The 22,009-nt window shown below is 32.6% G+C and overlaps 1 pseudogene; it reads left to right on the top strand.

Moving 5' to 3' along the window:
• The first annotated feature begins 1,490 nt into the window (after positions 1-1,490).
• LOC107504598 overlaps positions 1,491-22,009 on the top strand; it is a 38,247-nt pseudogene continuing 17,728 nt past the window's right edge.

Here is a 22,009-nt window from a genome sequence, read left to right as displayed (position 1 = left end):
GAACAGGATTATCAAATGTGTTAGACTGACTTTCATCTAAATCTGGTAGGCAGCAATACTTAAACTATTATGTTCCATAGAACATTAATATCTCTTGATATATTAATATTCTCTGAAATGAAAAAGTATTCAAAATAAAGTGTCATGTGCATAGTTATATAGTAAAATATAAATAGATAAATAATATTTTTTAGGAACACCTATTAAAAATACTCATGTCTCCAGAGTTGGTGGACTATAGTTTGATAGATATTTGAAAATTTTGACTTGTTCTCCCTCTTATGATGATACATATGTTGTCCTATCCTTGGCCATTGAGTTCATGATTATGGGTGTAACCTGTGTTTGGGGCAACCCTGGGTGGTTGTTAAGTGCTGGCCACTGGGTTCCACATTGGGCTCTGGTTATGGCTCGATGGCCTTGCAAGTCTTTCCCTCTTCTGTCTATGTGTAATCCATGCGTGCTGTATGACTGAATATACAATAGACCCATGCTTCCTTTACAGATCCATTATCCAATTTCCAGTTATTTTTGTATCCAATTTTAGTTTCTGCATTACACATACACACACATTTGCAAATATAATGATGATCCAAAAGACATTCTGAACACATCATTGTTGACTCTTTATTCTTTTAAAATTTCCAAAAGTACTTTAAAAGAATTCCTGAATTTGTGTTATTAAAAAGTGCCTTAAGAATCGGTTAAGTAATATTTAAATATATGTTATCTGGGAAGTTCATAACATGTCTTCATTTGGGCTTTTAGACTTTTTTTTTCAGTTAAAGGTTAAATTTCTAAATAATTAGGCTTTCATACTAGTAAGTATATAAATTTTCCCTCACAAACTATATCCAAGATTGGTTTTCAGACAGGGTTATAAGAAATTTCCTGTAGATACAATATAAAAGTCCTGAAAGGTTGAGATTTCTGTTCAGGCTGTCTGAAGTATCCATAAGTTTGGGCCAAGATATATTCTCTAGACAGGCTCCTTGAAAAGCAAGGATGATAGTGCATAAAACATTAACAATTCCTGTATCTTTAACATTTAATACCAATAACAATATTATCCATGTCTATAGTATTTTTTAATTTCCAGAGTACTGTCAATATATAAGGCAGAGGTCTCTGGTTTATAGATGAGGAATCTGAGACAAGTACAATTAAGTAACTCAGCTACAATAACTCTAATGTTGCCACCAGCATTTGAATATAGCTATATTAATCTAATCCTGAATTTTTACAAAATTCAACATCCAACTGACCAAAACTGGGCACATTACATATGCTTGTAATTTTCTAAATTGAAAGTAAGAAAGTCAGTTCCTTTCAAATAATGACTGCTGTCATTATGAGGAGAGATTGGTGGACATTATCCCTCACTTTGTAGAAAAAAACTTAGGTTTGCAATGAAATAATATGACATCAACAGAAGAGTGTTCAAACCTGTGAGAAATTTTATAAAGATTTATATGAGTCAAACAGAGGATATGCCTGGAGGCAAAATCTTAACAGACAGAGATAAATGTTTCTTAGAATGGCGGTTTGCAGCTTCTTTTATGCATTTTGAATTAAAGAAGGAACATGAAGATTACATGAAGGTGGAAGAAAGCAAGGTGGGAATGGGATTTCAGAATAGTAATACTAACAGGGTTATGAGATCTCTTGAGGGTCATCATGGTTTAGAAGGAGGGGTCTGAAAAGAGGCATTTCAAAGATGTGTTAACCTAGATGCACAGAAACAGTGGACAGACTTCGCTTAAGGCAAAGATAAGCCTTTTATGCCCTAGGACTGCCCAATTAGGAATTTATGATCAGATCACAATATGAGACTATATTCCATGGAACCCCTTTTTCATCCACAGTGCAAAAGGATGGATATAGAGTGTCCTGACAGCACAGAATATCCTTCTTCCACGGGTTTCTGAGGTTGAGCTGCATGTCACACTTACTTAGGCTGTTAATTTCCCTCATATAAGGGCCAGTACATGTCTCCCTTTCCATGAGATGGGTTCTGTCCCTTGTGGCAAAATTTCTTGACTAATTCATACAGCTAGCCTGAAAAATTAAAGAATTTTTGATATTTTGATACCATTTTCTTCTATTGTTCAAGTCAAGAATCTGTATTATCTTTACTCAAAGTAGAAAATATTTCCTGACTTTTTTTTTTTTTTTGACCCAGGTGACTTAGTGATTAATTCAGCTACCCTGGAATTATTCAAAGGATCCATTTCCTCATTTTCTTCATAGAACAGTTCAAATATCTAGTTTTAAACTTACACACTATATGATACTGACAGTGCAATGAGAAGCACTTATTACAATATAAGAGATAACATTTTTCCAAGTGAAGATCTTTGAATTAAGAGCTAGATCATTTTGGAGGATGATTTTATTCTGTCGGCATTAGAATTGTCCAAACTTGTAGATAATTTTTATGACTTTATTTGAGCCCAAACTGATGACATAGGCCAGGAAACAAGATCTCAAATGCTTTAAAAAAAAATTGACAGTTTTCTGTTTCTTTTATGCATTTGATATTAAGGAGAGGACATAAGGAAGATTACCTGAAGGTGGGAGAAAGCAAAGTGGAGACTGGATTACAGGATAGTTAAGATTATGTGCTCTCTTGAGAGTGGTCACACTTTAGAAAGAGGGTTCTGAAAAGAGGCATTTGAAAGATGCACAGAAACAATGGACAGGGGTTGCTTAAAGCAAAGATAAGCCTTTTACTATAGATGTTATACACCAGGGGCAGTACTACCCACTATGACCTGCCCCACTAGGAATTTATAATAAGATCACCCTGTGAAGTTATTTTCCATAAAACCCCCTTTTTTTGGGGGGGGGGAGGGGGGTGTTCTACAACTCACTAATAATTCATCCAAACTCTATCACATTTATAGTATGGGTTGGGGGTGGAGGCCATTGAAAGTGGAAGGAGAATATAATACAAAGGAAAAAGAATTTATCTCTTTCTGTCATAACCTATCTCACAGTGTGTATCTAGGAATAGGCATGATCATCTTCCTCACTCCCTCAGAATCATGATACTAATTATAAAAACTTGTAAGATTTTGAGATTCAAAATGTCTGTCATATTTCAAGTTACCCAGGAATTTAAAGAGGTGTTTTGAAATTGGTCCTTGGCTGTGGTAGAAGGCATGGTCCTTCTAGAAGATTATTATCTTGTTAGGGGATTAAGCATGTGTTTTCCAAATCTGACTCTTTCAGAGAATAGGTGTCTATTTTTTTCTGCCTAAAAAAGCTTTGACTTCTCCTCTCTCTCTTAATGGATAAATCTGTAACTTCTGTTAGATATTGAAAATTTGGCTCAGATCGGGAATTATATTTTTGGGAGACAACTTGAGTAGCTTTCTTTGCCCCTCCATTCTGAGTTAGATATCTTTCCTGTACTGCTCCTGCATCTAGTAGAGACCTCCATTATGGCATTTACTCATAATTTTCATCTCCATATTTTTAGTGTTCTAGTATATTGGTGACTTCCGTTAATGTTTGCTGGATAAAGTAAGTCTTTTGAGAATTCATGGCACACGAACATCTCTCCAACCTCTTCTGTTCAAATTAGTTACTTCCTAGATATGTCTAACTTCACTGGAAAAGTCTCTGAAATATTATATACCAAATTATTCTACCTATCTCAAAATATGCAAAAAAATTATGTTGCTGAATCACCTCTTGTATTATAACTTTCCCTGCAAATTGAAAATATGTTTTCTTAATTATGAAAATATAGCTTATATTTGTGTTTTAAAAATAATGCCATTAAGCCATAACCACTATTTTGGCTTTATTCTTTTATTTACCTACTCTTTTGTGTGTATATGAGAGATATACCTATATAATGACTTACTGTCCATTATTTGAAGTATATATTGTTTAGACTGTGCTTGTGTTAGAGAAGATGAATTTATGAAATTTCTATATACCATCCTCTTTTTGGTCTGCATGCAATTAAATATAGCTGCCCACAGGATGGCATCATAGTTCTCTTTATAAATCTAAAGGTTAGTGCATTTCTCTGACATTTATGTGCTAGACTCTTAAAGTGGAAAGTTTCAGATCTAAAGATTTGAGTATTCATAACATCTTATTATGGTTGGTCCTCATAACTCCATTTTGATGCTAATTCTCAGTGTAGTTACATGGGTGAATAATCAGCTCAGCAGCACTAAGAGGAAATATAAAACTTGGCTTGAGCAAGCTTGAATAAATGTGAGATTTTAACGCACATACTAAATGTAAGGAGAGGGAAATATAGTTTTCTGATGGCAAGGGTAGCAGTAGCTGTCTTGATGATTAGATGTTTAACAGAGCATATAAACTCAGCTACAGATAGTTGCCAGGAGCAGTTGCATAATTCACATGGAGCAAGTTTGCATCAAAGGAAGTCAATAGCCTCCATTGCTGTATCAAGCTATATTTATTCTTAAAGAGGCAATATCTAGTTTCTTCAATACAGTTGTTTCCCCTTATTCACAGGGAATAGTTCTAAGACCCACAGTGCATGCCTGAAACCACAGGTAGTACCTAATCCAATGTATATACTATGTTTTTTTCCTTTGCATACATACCTTTCTCCTTAACTTCTTCAACTCTGCAGGATATGTGGCAGCAGCTTCTCCATCCACAGATGTGCTTCTCCTATAATCTTTATGTTTTTCAGTCCAAACCTATTTTTGAATATGTGTAACCATCCCTCACTTGTATTAAGTAGGTTTAATGTCAGTCGTTTGGGGGATCCCTTGCTGAAGTACTCATATAGGCTCAATGCTTTTTGGCACAACGTCACTCAGAACATATTTTCTGTTCATGTCTTCCATCCACAAATGCAATGCCTTTTTCATCTTAACTAAGCCCTTATCAAACATTGTGGCTCTAACTTTTGCAGTTTGAGGTGTGATAGCAAAACTAGTATGAATTTCATTTTCCTTCTTCACAGTTGCACGGATAGAAGATCTATTCTTACCATAGATTTTAGTGACAGCCTACGATATTTTTTCTTTATTAAAGCACTTATGGATTCTCTTTGGCATATTCAAATTGCCAGAATTACTACTGTTGCACTCTGGGGCTATTATTAAGTAAAATAAGGGTGTGCAAGCACTGCAGTATTGTGACAGTTTGATATTTAAGATCGCTACCAAGTGACTAATGGGTAAGGAGTGTATACTGTGGATATGCTAGACAAAGGACTGAGTCACGTCCCGGGCAGGATAGATCAGAATGGCTGGAGATTTCATCACACTTCTTAGAAAAGCACACAATTAAAAATGTATGTATTGTTTATTTCTGATATGTTTTATTTAATATTTTCCACCCACAATTGACCATGTGTAACTTAAACTACAAACTGATATGAATGGACACTTGTTTTCTTAGAGCAATCCAAGTTAATCTCAACTTCCAAGATACACTCTAGATGTAAGAAATAAGGGGAGAAACTTTTTTTTTTCGAATTTCAGGCGGGAACAAAAGTGTCTAAAAGTGTGGATCACAGACCTCCTGTTGCTTTAGCTACAGCAGATCAGATCTCTGACCAGGTATCCAGGTAGCTACTTTTATTTTTCTGAAAAGCTATATGACACTGAATGAAGCCCCAAGCTGGGAATCTGTGAGAATAGGACTCTAATTCAGGATATTTAGCTAACTGCATATGTGACTTGAACCAAGCATTTTAACTAATTTCAGTATTTTTAAAAAATTTATTTTTAAACTTAATAGGTAGAAGCCTCTAAGACATCTTCAGCTTCTCACATTTAATGAGTATATTTCTATTTTCTATAATACTCCTAAAAATCAATATTTTAATTAAAAAACACTTTCTGTTCAATTATAAGTCTGAATAAGTCACTCATTTAGAATTCAGAATGACTTTTTCTATGGATTTGTAATAATATATGTAGAGATTATTTTTCAAAGTTAAACAACAATTACTAATCAATGTCATAATTAGCAGAACTATAATTTAGAAGGTACTATAAAAACTATTATTTAATATTATACATTTGAACTTATAATGGATACACATAAAATAAAAGTGAGGATACAATAGTAGGACATTGAAAAGAGCCTCTGACAAAGGAGATTTCAGCAACGAATAAAGTCTGGAGAAATATTTCAACTTTGAAAGATAAAAATGAGATGAGGTTTGGAGAAATTATATTGGTGAAAGCTCTAGTGCATAAGCCACATTTTCTGAGAAGGGATAGCTCTAGAGGTTCTGGACTTTTCAAGAAAAAATGGCAAATTAACTAATTTGTGCAAGTTAGATGTCACCGTTTTTACACATAGTTGAATTTCGAAACCACATTGCCTAAAAGTACTATACCACTATTTGACACATGACACATATTCATAAAATAAGTTCTTAATTCATAGGCAAATAATAAAAATCTCCTAAATCAAATTGAATTCAGGGCCATTCAAATTACATTACACATATGTTATGTGTAAGATATTTTTCCAGACATGGAATGCAAAGATAGTTTCACACCACCTATCTATACTTTTAAGACACTCATCTAAAACACACTAAAATATATAGTACAGTGATAGTGAAAATAATAACAATGACTATTTTAATGTAGATGAGAGTTAATTTAAGACATTGGAGAATCACAGAATCTCATTTTAAGAATTAAATGACGAAGGGAGGAAAGTTTAGGAAGAGAAGGGATGCAAAAAAGCAGAGAAGTAGGTGACTATCCAGTGAATTAGGAACCATAAGTAATTTTCAAAGAGGGTAATGATAAGAAAAGGAATTGGAAAGGTTGTTCTGATTTTAAACAGATCTCGTATATTAAAGTACATAGACTTTTTTTTGTGGTTAACGGGAATCATTGGAGAACATTAAACACAAAGTTACATTATGGAACTTTCTTTTAACAAAGATCTATCTGAAACAGTGTAAGATAGGTAAGAGGGGACAGTCAATATGCTCTGTTAATTATTTAGGAGAAAGTTTATGAGTGCTTGGACTAAGGCAGTGGTGACATTTTTAAAAGAAAGAGGAGATTCCAGACATACTTAGCTATAGGATTTAGTGAAATAAATTTAATAAGTCTTATTTTTTGGGGAAAAAAAACTTTTTGTGTGAACAAAGGTAGGTTATGCACGCAATTTACATGCGAATTGGGGTGAATTATGACTTGTGCCAAGTTAAAGTTTACATTCACTTGAACAAACAAGCAATGCAAAGGATACTCTTGAACCCAAAGACATCAGTGAATAAGTACAACTTTTCCCTGTTTTTCATGGAGATCTACCTATAGTGTAATAATCTCAATCCATGGATTTAAAACTTTAAACTATCTCAAATGACTTTAAGAATCCAACATTTAGAAGACTCCAGAACCCCATGATTGATGACTTTTGTGTAAGCAGAAGGGGAGAAAAAGTAACTATTTAGTGATACATGTCCTTAGCATATAAGGAAATTTTTGTTTGGCTGATGTCAAACACTTTTGTATTATATTTCTCAGCGTCATCAAGCCTGTGACAGGACTAATTTGCCTACCATGTGGAGGAAAATATAATGCCATGCAGGACATATTTTAGTAAGTTTAGCTAGAGACATTTCTCCATTATTAGTCTGAAAAAACATAAACACAAAGCTTCTCTATTCAGTTTTTTTTTTTTAAATAATCCCCCATATTCCACATTGGAGTACATCTAGTAATAGTATGGTTGTCACATACAGACAGTCCCCTACTTATGATGGTCCAACTGAAGATTGTTTAACTCTACAATGATACTAAAGTTATACTCAATCAATAGAAACAGTACTTCAAATTTTGATCTCTTCGCAGGTGACCAATAAGCAGTATAATACTTTCTCATGAAGCTGGGCCATAGAGTGAGCTACAGCTCCTAATCAGTCACAGGATCACAAGGATAAACAATAGATACTCTCTAGTATACTGTGTTTCCAGTGTTTGTTTTGTTTTATTGTTTTTGATTTTTTTATATTGTATTTGGAGTATGTTTAAAGTAAGCTAAGCTAAGCTAAGCTAAACTATGATGTTTGGTAGGTTAGGGATATTGAATGCATTTTTGACTTATAGTATTTTAAATTTATGATAGGTTTGTCAAGATGTAACCCTATCATAAATTGAGTAGCATCTGTACTAAATTTCCATCCCTTCTGTGAAATATTTTGTGGCAGCATTGCGGAACATGCATGTGCCTCTCATAACATACAAAACCAAATTGGAATATTCAGAGCATGCATAAATTACCAGAAGGAGTTATTGTATAATGAGAAGAGATAGAAAAGTATCACAGGGAAGACTTCCAGGCACACCAGTGGTGAGTGATGATAACACAGAATTTCAATTACTCCTACATCCATGGTAATAAGAATTGATAAATGACTTAGGAAGGCCAACAATTATGGTGATAATACAGGGCGATTTCTCTACCTAGTTTAATAGAAAATCAACAAGATCAGTTCTCCTAGCAAAGTCAGAGCAAACATGTTAACAACAGAGTAGTAAAAAATGTTGACTATGTGAAGATAAATCAGATATGAAATAGTCTTAACTGCAAAAAGAAATAGAACTAACTGACATGTACTTATCGAGAATGACTTGAAATATGATTACATTGAAAAAATCAGATTTTACAATTATTCTCAATATGTCCTCTAAAATTTGAACAGCAATTAAATAAGAATATATAATATGATGTGTGATAATTTTAATTAAATTCAGTGTCAAAAATGACAACTGCAAATCTTATCAGTCAATGAACAGCATCAAGAACATGAAGTACCTTTTGAGTGTGTGTGTGTGTGTGTGTGTGTGTGTGTGTGTGTGTGTGTGTGTGTATTATTAAAAGCAGGGCAGGGAAGGTGAGAGAGATAAATTTTTTAAATTTGTAAAGGAATAAAATATCACACAAAAAAGACCCAGAGTATAAATAAGTTACAAACATGAGTTTAGCAAAAAGTTGTTCTTAGTATTTTTATATTGGACTTAAAAAAAAATGGCAGAATAGCACAAAATATTTTATTTTCTTTATTTTCTTATTTGAATAGAAAGTACATTTGCTTTCAAATTTTTCACACTGTGAAGCTTTTTGAGACTGTTTGTATTATACATTTTAGATGGAATGCACAATAATTTTGTAGCCCTTATTTCACAGACAGTTACCCAAAACACTTTTTTGAATACCAACTGGGGGTACCTACTGTGAAAGATTTCAAGATAAATTACTGCTGCTACCCTCAAAAAAAGATATAAATGTGATCTATGAAGTAAAAAAGTATTCAAAGAGGTAGAAATCTAGTTCTATTAAAGCATAGAGGAAGGACTCATATCCAGCTGGAGGTAGGGGATTCTTTTAACAGTGCATATTGACTGAACAGTGAAGGATGGGTAAAATTCTGATAAATTAAAGTTTAGGAAAGATATTTTTATTAACAGAAACTATATTTTAAAAAGACAGACTATTATGTATTAGTAGAAGCATGTTTAAGAAATTAAGTTTGATTAAAGTGGGGCATGTGAATAAGTAAGAAACAAATTTGAAAAGGCTATGACTAAATTAGTTAAGGACTTAGCTAGAATTTATTTATGAAAGGGAAATAACAGAAATGAAAGTATAAATTAACTATTGAATAGGTATCAGGTACTTTGTGTTCTTTTAAATTGTTTTTATTACATCATCCTCATAACAACCGTAAAGTGGAGTTATTGAAAATAAAGCTCATGTTAGTTGGCCAATGTAGTATACTTTGCAAGGAGCAGAATTGTCATCAGAAACGCCCACAACTAACTTCAAACAACAAGCTTTTTTCATTACATTATATTTTGACATTCTTAATTTCCTCTGAGATGTGGAGCTAAAATATTTTAGAGCAGCGGAAGTATGATTACCTTTTGTGTGCTGTTTTCAAAGTGACCCTGTGAAAGGAGTCAATAGCCATTTGGATTCTTCTGTCGTGTGTGTGTGTGTGTGTGTGTGTGTGTGTGTGTGTGTGTACGTGCGTGTGTATGTTAATCACATTTTTCATACTCACATTATATATTTAGATAAAAAAGTTGCTAAATAAAATCTTGCCTCCAATATTCTTATTTTGTCACCCACCCAAAAGATGGATATTTCATCTTATGACTAATTTTTATCTCAGTCTTGGGCAAAACCTTTTTCCAATGATGTGAGCTTCTATAGATCATGTCCTTCCTTTCCTGGATAGGAGGGAAGAGTTAAAATAATCAAATCACCTAATCGTTAAAGTGATTTTTTTTTTTTTCTGAAAAGAAGGAGACAACATCTGATTATTTTTTTTTTTTAAAAAAGGTGTATTCCTCTTAGTTTTCTTTTGAGTCAGAAATTAGTTTGTCTTTCTAGCATTTTTCCAAGCAACAGCTGCCACTTAGTTACTTTTATAACCTGCCTGTTTTAAAGATCATGCTCACTACCCAAAGAACAAGTCATAAATTGAATAGAATATAAACCATGGTTTTAAAAGATTTATATATTTACATAAGCTGTATTAAAATATTTATCCTAAAGGAAATATTTAATTCACTTAAAATTTCACTTTCACTCAAAATAATTATTGTTCACATACACTTAGTAATAAAACAAAAATGAAAGTACAAGTTCAGAGTTTCTACCTTAATTTTGAATGGAATGTCAATTAAGTTAACATAAATCTAGCAAATGCTTACACTGCTGCATTGTTGCCTTGAAGTAGAATGAACTGTTTAATAGTCATGAACTTTCATATTTTTCCCTACCTTTATTGATATATAATTGACATAGAACATTGTGTAAGTTTAAAGTGTATTTGTGAAATGTTTACCACAGTAAGATTAGTAAATAGTCATTACCTCACATAATTACCATTTTGTTGTTGTTATGGTGAGAACACGAAAGCTCTACTCTTATAACAACTTTCAAGTATATAATATAGTTACCATTCCATACATTAGATTCCTGAAACTTATTTCTCTTACAACTGAGAGTTTGTACCTTTCGACCAACATTTCTGTTTTTCCCATCTCTCAGCCCCTGACAACCACCATCTTTCTGTTTCTGAGTTTGATGTTTTTGTTTTTTTTTTTTTTTTCCCTCACATACAGTGTTTGTCTTTCTGTCTGAGTTTTCATTTAGTATAAGGCTCTTGAGTTCTATATTGTTGCAAAGGGCAGGATTTCCTTATTTTTTTTTATGGCTGAATTATATTCGTATGTGTGTACATGTATTGTGTGTGTATCAAATTTTCTTTATCCATTTGTTGATGGACACTTAGGTTGTTTTCATGTCTTTGCTATTGTGAATAATGCTGCAATGAACAGGAGAGAGGGCAGCTATCTTTTCCAGATCTTGATGTCATCTTTTTTGAATATATATCCAGATGTGGGATTGCTGGATCATGTAGTAGTTCTATTTGTAATTTTTTGAGGAACCTCCATACTGTTTTCCATAGTGGCTGTACCAATTTATGTTCTCACCAACAATGCAAAAGGGTTGTCCTTTCTCTACATCCTTGCCAGAATTTAGCTCTCATTTTTTGATAATAGCCATTCTAACAAATGTGAAATGATATCTCACTGTGATTTTGATTTGCATGTCCCTGATGATTAGTGATATTGAGTACCTTTTCATGTACTCGTTGGCCATTTTTATGTCTTCTTTGGAAAATGTCTATTCAAGTCCTCTGCCTATTTTTAATTGATTGTTTTTGTTGTCGTTATTGAGTTGTATATATTTTGGGTATAGATCTCTTATTAGATAGATGGTTTTTAAATATTTTCCTCATTTTTCAGCTTGTCTTTTTATTTTGATGATTATTTCTTGCTAGGCAGAAGCTTTTAGTTTGATGTCATCCCACTTTTTGATTTTTGCTTTTATTGCATGTACTTTTGGTTGATATTCAAAAAGTAATTGCCAAGACCAATGTCAAAAATATTTTCCTATATTTTCTTCTAGGTATTTTATGGTTTTAGGTCTTGCATTTAAGTCCTGAATCCACTTCCAGTTAATTTTTGTGAGTAGGATAGGGGCCTATTTCATGCTGTTGCATGTGGCTATCTAGATTTTTAAAAGTGATTTGTAGAAGAGACTATCTATCTCCAGTGAGTAGTCTTAACTCCCTAGTCAAATATTAGTTGATCGTATATGTGTGGGTTTGTTTCTGGGCTCTCTATTCTGTTCTGTTTGTCTATGTGTCTGTTTTTATGCCAGCATGATACTGTTTTTGATCACTATAGCTTTGTAATATAGTTTAAAATTAGGAAGTGTAATATTTCCAGCTTTATTCTTTCTCAGGATTGCTTTGGATATTCAAGGTTTTCTTTGGTTTTATACAACTTTAAGATTGTTTCTTCTATTTCTCTGAAGAACACCACTGGGATTTTGATAGGGATTGCCTTGAATCTAAAGGTGGATTTGGGTAATATAGACATTTTGACAGTATTAACTCTTCTTGTTCATAAGCTTGGAATATCTCCCCATTTATTTGTGTCCTTCAGTTTTTGTCATCGATGTCATAATTTTCAAGGCATAGATCTTTCACTTCCTTAGTTAAATTTATTCATATTTCTTTTGGTATGTTGTAAATGAAAATTTTTCAGATAGTTTGTTATAAGTGTATCAAAATGCAACTGATTTTTGTATATTGATTTTTGTATCCTGCAACTTTGTTGGGTTTGTTTATTAATTTGAACAGATTTTTAATGGACTCTTTTGGATTTTCTATATATAAGATCATATCATCAGTAAACACATAATTTTATTTTTTTCTGATTTAGATGTCTTTTATTTATTTTTCTTCCCTAATTGTTCTGGCTATGACTTCCAGCATTGTGTTGAAAAAAAGTTATGATAGTGAATACCCTTGTCTTTTTCCTGACTGTAGAGGGAAAGTTTTCAATCTTTCACTGTTGAGTATAATATTAGCTGTGGATTTTTTAATATATGGCCTTCATTATGTTGAGATATGAACTCTCATATTTGTAAAGAGAGAAATTTCATCTAATGATACTAAATATCCTTGTTGAGATCCTGATTCAGTCTTAACTATCTGAAACTTCTTGTTAGATATCGTTATGTTCTCTGTGAAGGCCAGGCAATGATAAAGTAATGGATAGTATTAAATTCCAGACAAAAATAATTTGCCTAAATTTACTGAAATCCCAAACAAGAATCTAAAATTTCTCTGGAGAAAAGAAACATTTCTTATAGTTGGTAATCAAAGTTTTGGGACTTTAATAGCATAAGGGTATTTGTCAACAACAACAAAAAAATGAAATTTTCAGACAGCACAAAAAGCAGGTATTTCAACCAACCTGAGACAATGAATGTTAGCAATAGAAAAAGAGAGTGATAAATAGGCAGAGGAAAAATTTGAATAGTTAGCCAAACTCAGGATGCTCTGTTAAGTGTTTGTCTGAAGGCACAGAAATCTCAACTTGACTCTCTCAGACATGCTCCATTTTATATATGAAGGGATATGTTAAAACCTATAATTGTTAAATGTTAAATACGTTAAATATATTTTTCTGAAGATATTTTCTGGAGATATCATTTTAATTAATTTTCAATTCTTCTGCCTAGCTCAAAAGAAATACTGCAGATATTCAACATAAAATAGTTATAAAGTAGAAATACGGACATGTTCTGGAAAGCACAAATATATTATTTTCATTCATAACACATTTATAAAGCCACGTGGTAAAGTAATAGCAATGTTTTAAATAAAAAAATCAACAATTCACAACTTCTCTTGAAACATGTATACTTTGAATTATATTCTATAAACAAATTGTAGTTTATGTATTAACTCACTTGAAAATTTACAAAGTACTTTATACCATTGTCTTATTAAAGATTAATAGAAACTATGGTAGTGAGCCATGGTAGAATTTATTGATGTTCAGAAAGGCTGTTATACTTCTATTTATAGTTTCATTGAAACCCAATATATAGTATCTAGGTAACTTACCACAGCGTACGGAACACTGTAGAAACACTAAAATATTTCATGTACTTGGTGGGATATGCACACCTAGCTAGCAGTGAAAATACCAGTAGATGTTAAATATATGTGGCTATTACATTAAATATACTTAGTGATTTCTTTCTTTAACCAATGAGTTTTGTTTATGGTTTGTTAAATTAAAACATCCTTCAAATTTTGGGAGTTAGATGAGCACCATAATTAAAGCAGTGGAATAACAAGTCAAGATAGATTGGACACCACCCAAAATCAAAGGACTAGGCAAGCAAGCAGAGGTTCCAACAGTGAAGATTAGCGGCACATCCAGAGGTCCACTTGGGTGGAGCAGAGAATAAGAGCAGCTGAAAAAGTGATTGGATTAGAAAGGACAAAAGGAAGTGTAAGGTAAACATTGGACTCCATTTCTACAAGTGATTCAGATACTGGGAAATCAGCATAGACAGGAGCTAACATCAAAGCTAATATCGCTAATTTACTAGTTTAGGTCACATTAGATACTAAAAGGGTTTCTCTCAAAATATAAAATAGGATTAACCTGGAGTAGATTGCTAAATATGCCTGACTCTGAAGAGTGCAGAAGTGCAGGTAATAAAAATAATCAGATAATTTACTCAAAACAGCCCTGCTCCTGGGGCCTTCCCAATAGAGATACTTCCATCTTAAGTATATTAACAGTGTGTGGCTCAATGTTTACAGAAGATTTTATGTCAAACAAGAAGGTGGTTGAAAAGGTCCTTGGAAAATATATGTATAAAAACAGATTTATTTCACAATTCCTAAAATACCGTTAATGTAATAGACATTAATATATGCCTATTCATTTATTCATTCATTTAAAATTGAATTTATATAGTGCGCCAGACATTCCTCTGCTTTGGAGCTATTATGGTAAACAAAGCAAATCAAGTCATTTTTCTCTTGTGGAATTTGTGTTTCAGTAAGCATAAGGCAATCATAAAAATTATAAATATGTAAGTAAATGCATAAATAGTCATATAATACATGCTGTGAAGAAAAATCAAGCAGACAAAGGTAGAGTGGAGAGAGTGGTGGTGATGGAGTATTTGTGCAATTCCATACTATTTAATATAGGATGTCAAAGAATGCATCTCAGAGAAGACCATATTTGAGCTGAGATTTGAATTAAGAGGAATAAAACATGTATATGTATGGAAAGAAGGAATAGTAAACAGAAAAACTCTGGACCAAGAATGTTTGCCAGAATTTGAGGAAATATTGGAGTTCTGCCTGGCTGAATCAGTGTGGGGAGCAGGTCAGTGATATGAAGCGAAGTCACACAGGTTGTGAAGTCATATCATGGAGAATCTTGTAAACTACAAGGAAAACTTTAAATTATATTTTGTATGAAGTAGGTTTTAGAAAAAATACTAGCATGACTTGATTTATATTTATTTTGATCATTTTTGCTGATAGATAAACCATAGGAGAGTAAAAGAAGAAGACCAATTCAGAAGCTATTAATATGTTGAATAAATGCTATTATTATTCAAGCACCAGAGAATTCCTACATTTAGCTGTGGCTTTAGGAAAAAGAAAAAATATATTGACCAGCCTATTATTTTCCCTGATGATGTCACACTAATCATGTTTTAAAATATGAAGATTCAAATCTATACAGTACTGCTAAGAGTTGTAGGTACTTCAGGCCCCTTTTTACACATGGGAAGATGAAGTCTGAGAGAGGTTTCTAAAACTGGTGATTAGAATTGCTGCAAAGAGAGATAGTAGTTAAACCATATATGAGCTTTGGAGTTATACAAATACAGACATAGGTTTAAGCCTCACACCGGACAAATAACAGTAAGGTCAAATCACATTAAGTCTCTATTCTTCAGTTTCTTTTACAGTTTTATGTAAAGTGAATTCAAGTAAAATATTTAGCACAATAAGTGATATTAAAGTTAAACTAGTTGATTTGAATAAGATGTTTATCACCATACCTGGAATATAGTAAGTGCTCAATCAAATTAGCTATTAGATCTATTTTTAACTTCAAAAGTCATCTTCAACATAAATTCAAAGCTTTCAACATTCTATTGATTGGTTCAAGATAGAGTTGCACCATCAAAACGTATGTCTGATTCATAATCATAATCCATCAGAGTCTAGCCTTATCTTGACAGCTCCCTTTTTAAACGGGCTATATTTTGTCTTCTGAACATAAATCCCTCTTAATATACTGGCATCATCCAAAATTTTTGCAGTGCAAAATTTCTTCCTTTGGGATTCCAAATACCTCTGCTTTAAAAAGTAAGGACTCAGCAAGACATATGACATAGGTGTAAGAAATCATGTTTTATGGTCTCCCTGGAAAAACCAACAGTATTGCTGTAGTCAAATAAATTTTATAATGTATACTTATGTCCAAAGCACCATTCTTTATAGGCAGGATATCCACAACAAAGCAGTATCTATTTAGGACCTATATGTTCTCCTATATTTTGATTTAGCAAGACTTGCACTATAATCCAATTAGATAGTAAAATGGGCTTAACTACTTAGCTCAGATCAAAGAATATACGGCAGCAAAGAATCTAATTAAAATTAAAACGTAATAAGCAACTTTATCTAATGCGTAATCTAGTGCATTTCATTTTAATTTAAATCAGCTCTCAAATCTACAACATGGTCCGATCGTTGTCACTGATTGTGATGAAATCTGATAACCCTGTAGCAAATCTTTCCCATATAGTTGTTGCCCAATTCAAAGTAATAGATTTAACTCTATTCAATAAAGAGAGGTCAGAAGGTTCACTCTGCTACATGTTTGTATTGAATTTCTTTAGCCTCCTATCTCTTATTTTAGCCTGATTAATATGCTTTAGATGTTATTGAGTAGTACAAATGATGTGTGAAATGTATGCAGCTATAGGCCATATTTATATTGAGTGAGAGCAGTGCCTGAGTACATCAAGAACTCTCATAGATGCCTCTAAACCTCACTTAGAGAACATTTATAAAGTACTATTTATTTTCATGTTTGGACTAAATTGATCTCCTACTACAATCCAAGGAATATATTAAAAACATTTTGTTTGTAATATGAAAAGGAAAAAAACCTAGTTAATTTATGGATGTACAGCCCCCACTGTTAACTTCTATTAATACACATGCATGACATGGGTATTACCATTCAAACCAAAGCGGAACACACTTTTACTTTGGTTGGTGAGACTTTAGTCAGTCTTTTAACTCCCAGGCATAAATGTCATATTACCATCAACTGTTAGAATTGCCTGAATATATTTCTAGAATATAAGTCAAAACATTATACCATTAAACATATATATATTATAAGCCTCATCATTATTTAAAAACAAAATTTTAAAGCATTTGAATGACTAAACACCAGCAAGTGGGTCTGTAGTTAAAATACAAAAGAACTCAATAAGGTTATAAAGCCCCTTAGAATGGTAAGGACAGCTTTGGGAGAATACTCATAATCACTTGTAGTTATCCAGATAAGAATAAAATGAGAACAAACAACAGACTAAGAGCAACAATGGACGGCTTAGATCAGGATCAAAGTGGGAAGAAGTTTAAAAAGGAAAAATGGGTTTAGGAAAAGTTTGAAGGTATGGGGCGCTGGGGGTCTTCTTCTACATGGAATGTATGCACTGGCCCTCTTTTGGAAACTCTGCAATTATGTTCTCATGAGGTTCTCTTCATGCGTCTTAAACCCAAGGATATTAAATCTTAGCTTCTCAGTGAATGGAAGCAACCAGATGGAGGTCACATCTTCAACACATGCCAAAAAAGAGAAAAATGAATTGTAGAACAGTTCTTTGGTAAATTATTTTGCATAAAAAATATTTTCTATAAGAGTCTGATTAAGCTTCATTAAGAAAACTAAACTTGCTTTAACTGATTAGCTAATACTTCTAAGTGATTGAAATGTGTGGTTATATATAGCAGGGTAATTCTATTGTAGAGAAAATTCATGTAATCAACATCCCTCTTTGTAATGGTGTTTAAACTTAAGCACTCCCTGTTTTTCCACCTGGTTTATACAACTCCCTGGGAGTGTACTAATCATCCACTTCGAGTAGCGAGTAGCGTTGGGAGGGAGGGTTGAGCTACAATATTTTCTCACCTGTGAGATTGTTTCTCTTGATGCTAAAACAAATAGTTTCTATGTTAATATGTTACCATAATGGCTCTGTGTTAATACAACAGGAGATATTTTTGGTATTTGTTTAATTAGACACTTTCTTGCCCATTGCATATTAAATCAGATACACTAAACATTTTTTTATTATTATTATTTAATTAAGTTATGGATGAACATTTTAATTGTAAAGCTCTATCAATTTTGAGATAGAGATGATAATATATATATGCATATATATGGAGAGAGTGAGAGAGAAACAGAAAATTGAACATTTAGATTGAATAGGATGATCTGATTAAATTCCTCACATACAAGAAAAGAAAAAGAAAAAAAAAGAAATATAAGACTGATGACCACTAAGAAAATTAAGGACAAGTCTGTACTTCTATGGAATTAAATGTTAGAATTCAAATACCAAGAGAGGAAAATGTCATTGTAGTCTTGACACATCTACCACAGAGATGAATTAGTACATAAAATGCAAATATGTTATCAGGGAGATGAACATTTATTATGTTATTTTTAGAGGATATGCTGTAATATCTTTGTTATGAAAAAAAGTATTTGGTTACATGTAGTTAATTATGAAGAATGGAGAAAAATAACAATAATCTTGCTCAAAACATATAATCTTCTCTTATTGGTTTATCATACTGAATGTCAAGATTACTTTAGATTAATCAAATAACATGTAAACTTTAACTTTCTGACTACCTCAACTTGGCCTTTGAGTCATCTTTGATAATTTATTTGGATAATGGGAAACATTTTTTGTTATTCACATTTTATCACAAAATAATTTTAGAGGTCAGTACTTTATGTATCTTAAATAGATGTTAGATACCTAGAATAAAAAAACATGTTGATATAAAATATTCTTTATCAGGTTTTTATGAACAGTGATTTTTCATATTGCTTAAAATGTTTGCTGTGTTATAGAGAGCAATGGAATGATGAACCTCATTAAAAAAAAAAAAAACAGCAGTTTTTAAATGCTGATTTTATTCAAGGCTTTATACCAGTCATTTTGGTGAAACATATAAAGAAGACATGACAATTCTTACTCTCAGAAGCTTGGGATATAACCTATTAAATAAATACATGAAAGGTAATAAGAAAGTTTCCTGAGGAAAAAGAAAAGTCTCCTTTCTGCCTCATAAATAGGGCTAGCTCAGGTAAATCTCCATGGAGAAGACACCACATAACTAAGTTGACAATAATTGTTATAATTTTGACAGACAAAAAGAAAGAAAAGCATACTACATGTAAGAGTTTTAAAAAAGACAGTGAGTTAGGAAAATGCAGAGTATTTTGGGAAAAGGTTCTTTTCTAGACTAGTTGGAACCTAGATGGTGAAGAGAGAAAGGGAAGGAAGAGATAGGTAGGCAGCAAGAACTGGGGTCATGGAAGATTGTGATTCCCATGCTTAAGAATTTAGACTTTATACTGTAGATCCCAATGGTCCATTAAGTGGCAAAACGGTTATAAGCAGGATTTTGGAGGCAGACAGTGGTCATTCAAACCCAGCCCCCAACAAGTACCTGCTTAGGTAGGCACTGAGTATCTAGGTAGGTTTAAATAATCTGTTCCATTTAAAAAATTGAGATGATAATAGTACCATTGCGTTATTTTGAAAATTAATGCAATTAAATAGCTTACTAGCTAAGAACTGTGCCCAACACATAGTGAGTGTTCCATTATGTTAGCCATTATTAGCCTTGATCCCAAAGGTGATGCACATGACTACATCTGACAAGATGATGTATGGAAAATTTCACATACAGAATTCTTGTTTGATTGTTCTTCTAGAGGATTAAGTGTGCTAATAATAATTGCTTTCTACATGCCAACTCTGCTATGTCACTCATGGTCACTAGCACATATTATTCCTAATGAGAATACTGATTTAAAGATTTAGTTATGCATTTTAGAAGTTGTAATTTTTAATTCTTAGTAAGAAATACATATTTCTTTTCAGACTAATACATCAAATAGGTTAGTGAATAAAACATGAAGCAAATATCACAATCATTGAGAGTTTAAAAACAATTAAAATTACCATTTAACCATTATAAATAGAGATAATTATATTTTTGCCTTTATGCCTGTCCAATTTTACTTTGAGGAAGGTATTCTCTTTTCTTAAAAACATTTTATCAAAAATTAAATTTTCCTAAATTACTATCTTATTCTCCCTCAGCTTCAGATTTTTTTCAGTTCTCATTCTACCAGGAAGTTATCTAACTATAAGATAACTCTTATACTTTTTAAAATGCCCAGTGCATCCTGATTCTTTTTTTATTCTACATTAATCAGATATGCTGAAAAAAGTAAAAAGTAAAAATCATAGCATATACAACAATTTGGAAAAAATTATAATATGCATTTGGCTTTAACTATAGTCTAACAACCTACATAGGTCAAAGGAAATACTATGTCACTTGAAAAAAAGTGGTAGTTGAAACAATGCGATTAGAATGCTGGGAAGAACGCACCAAATAAGAAGATAATAGAACCATGTACATAATGGTAGGAAACCACAAAGTTTCAGAGATAAAATAAAAACAAAATATTTATTTAATTTATGTGCCAGGTGTTGTAATGAATGCTTACATGAATTATGTCATTTAATCCTTATAATAACACCATGGGATATTTACCATTACTTCCCAATTTTACAGATGAATAAAATGAGGCACAGTAACTTGTACTCTTTTACATAGCTAGAAAGTGATAGAGTGATGATTTAAACCAAGACAGGCTAATTTGGAAAAACACAATTTATTACACTATCATCAGAAAGGAATTTCAAAGAAAACAGAACTAATCAGCATACTTGTTCTGATTACGTATTGCCATGTAACAAACTACTACTCCAAAATTTAAATGAATAAAATAATAATAGCATTTATTTTATTCATACATGTTCAATTTAAACAGAGTATGTCAGGGATAGCTTATCTTTATTTCACTCATCATCAACTGGAAACTTGAAATCTGTAATCAGCTGTAGGTTTCCTCACTCATATATCTGGAGCTTGATGATGTCTGCTGGCTTAGACTTTAGCTTGCACTTTTGGCTAGAATACCTAAATGTGATCTCTTCATGTGGCCTTGTCTTCTTTACAACATAATGTCTGGATGCCAGGGTTATGGTCTCAAGAGAGAGACAGATAGAAGTTATATTACAATTTTTGAACTAGCCTTTAAAGTGAGGTAGCATCACTTTTGCTGCATTCTGCTTGTTGAGGTAGCCAAAGAGCTCACCTCATTTCAAGCAAAGAAGAAATAGACTTCACTTCTTGATGGGGTAGTGGCAAGGTCCTGGAAGAACATGGACTGGAAGCATTGCTGTGACAATGTTAGGAAAATATAATCTGCTATAATGTAAAGGGTGAATGAAGAGTGTGAGGCGCTAAAGTTTCCAGTGGAAGAGGATGTAACTATAGGGAGAGAGTGTTCAATAGTAATGGAAATCAGTGGTGATAACTGATTGGTGAGATTGATGAAGCCAGTTTACTGAATATGTGGAAGGCAGGTTGAAGTGACTTACAAAGGGAATGGGAAAGGAGAATACAGCCAATGGAGTCTTGCATATTGTGGCTCCCATCAATTTCTCATGGTCTTAGCTCATATTCTATACCTAGCCATAATCCAAGTGCAGTGGCTTTCTACCATATCCTTGCATTGGTATGCTCCCTCCATCCATAGGATCTTTGTTCATGGTATTTCCACTGCTTGTAATGCAGTCACCACCTTAAAAGAAAAAAAAAAAAAAAAAAAAAACCTGGTTTAATCCTACTCATTTTACTGATTTCACTCATTCATTTTATCTAAGAACTGTCCCACTTCCATATCAAGCAGTTCTTTCATAGTATTCTTTC

Source organism: Rousettus aegyptiacus, unplaced genomic scaffold (genome assembly GCF_014176215.1).
Source record: "Rousettus aegyptiacus isolate mRouAeg1 unplaced genomic scaffold, mRouAeg1.p scaffold_m13_p_3, whole genome shotgun sequence".
Lineage (NCBI taxonomy): Eukaryota > Metazoa > Chordata > Mammalia > Chiroptera > Pteropodidae > Rousettus > Rousettus aegyptiacus.
Note: the sequence above shows the minus strand (reverse complement) of the source record. Positions and strands in the feature narration are given on the sequence as shown.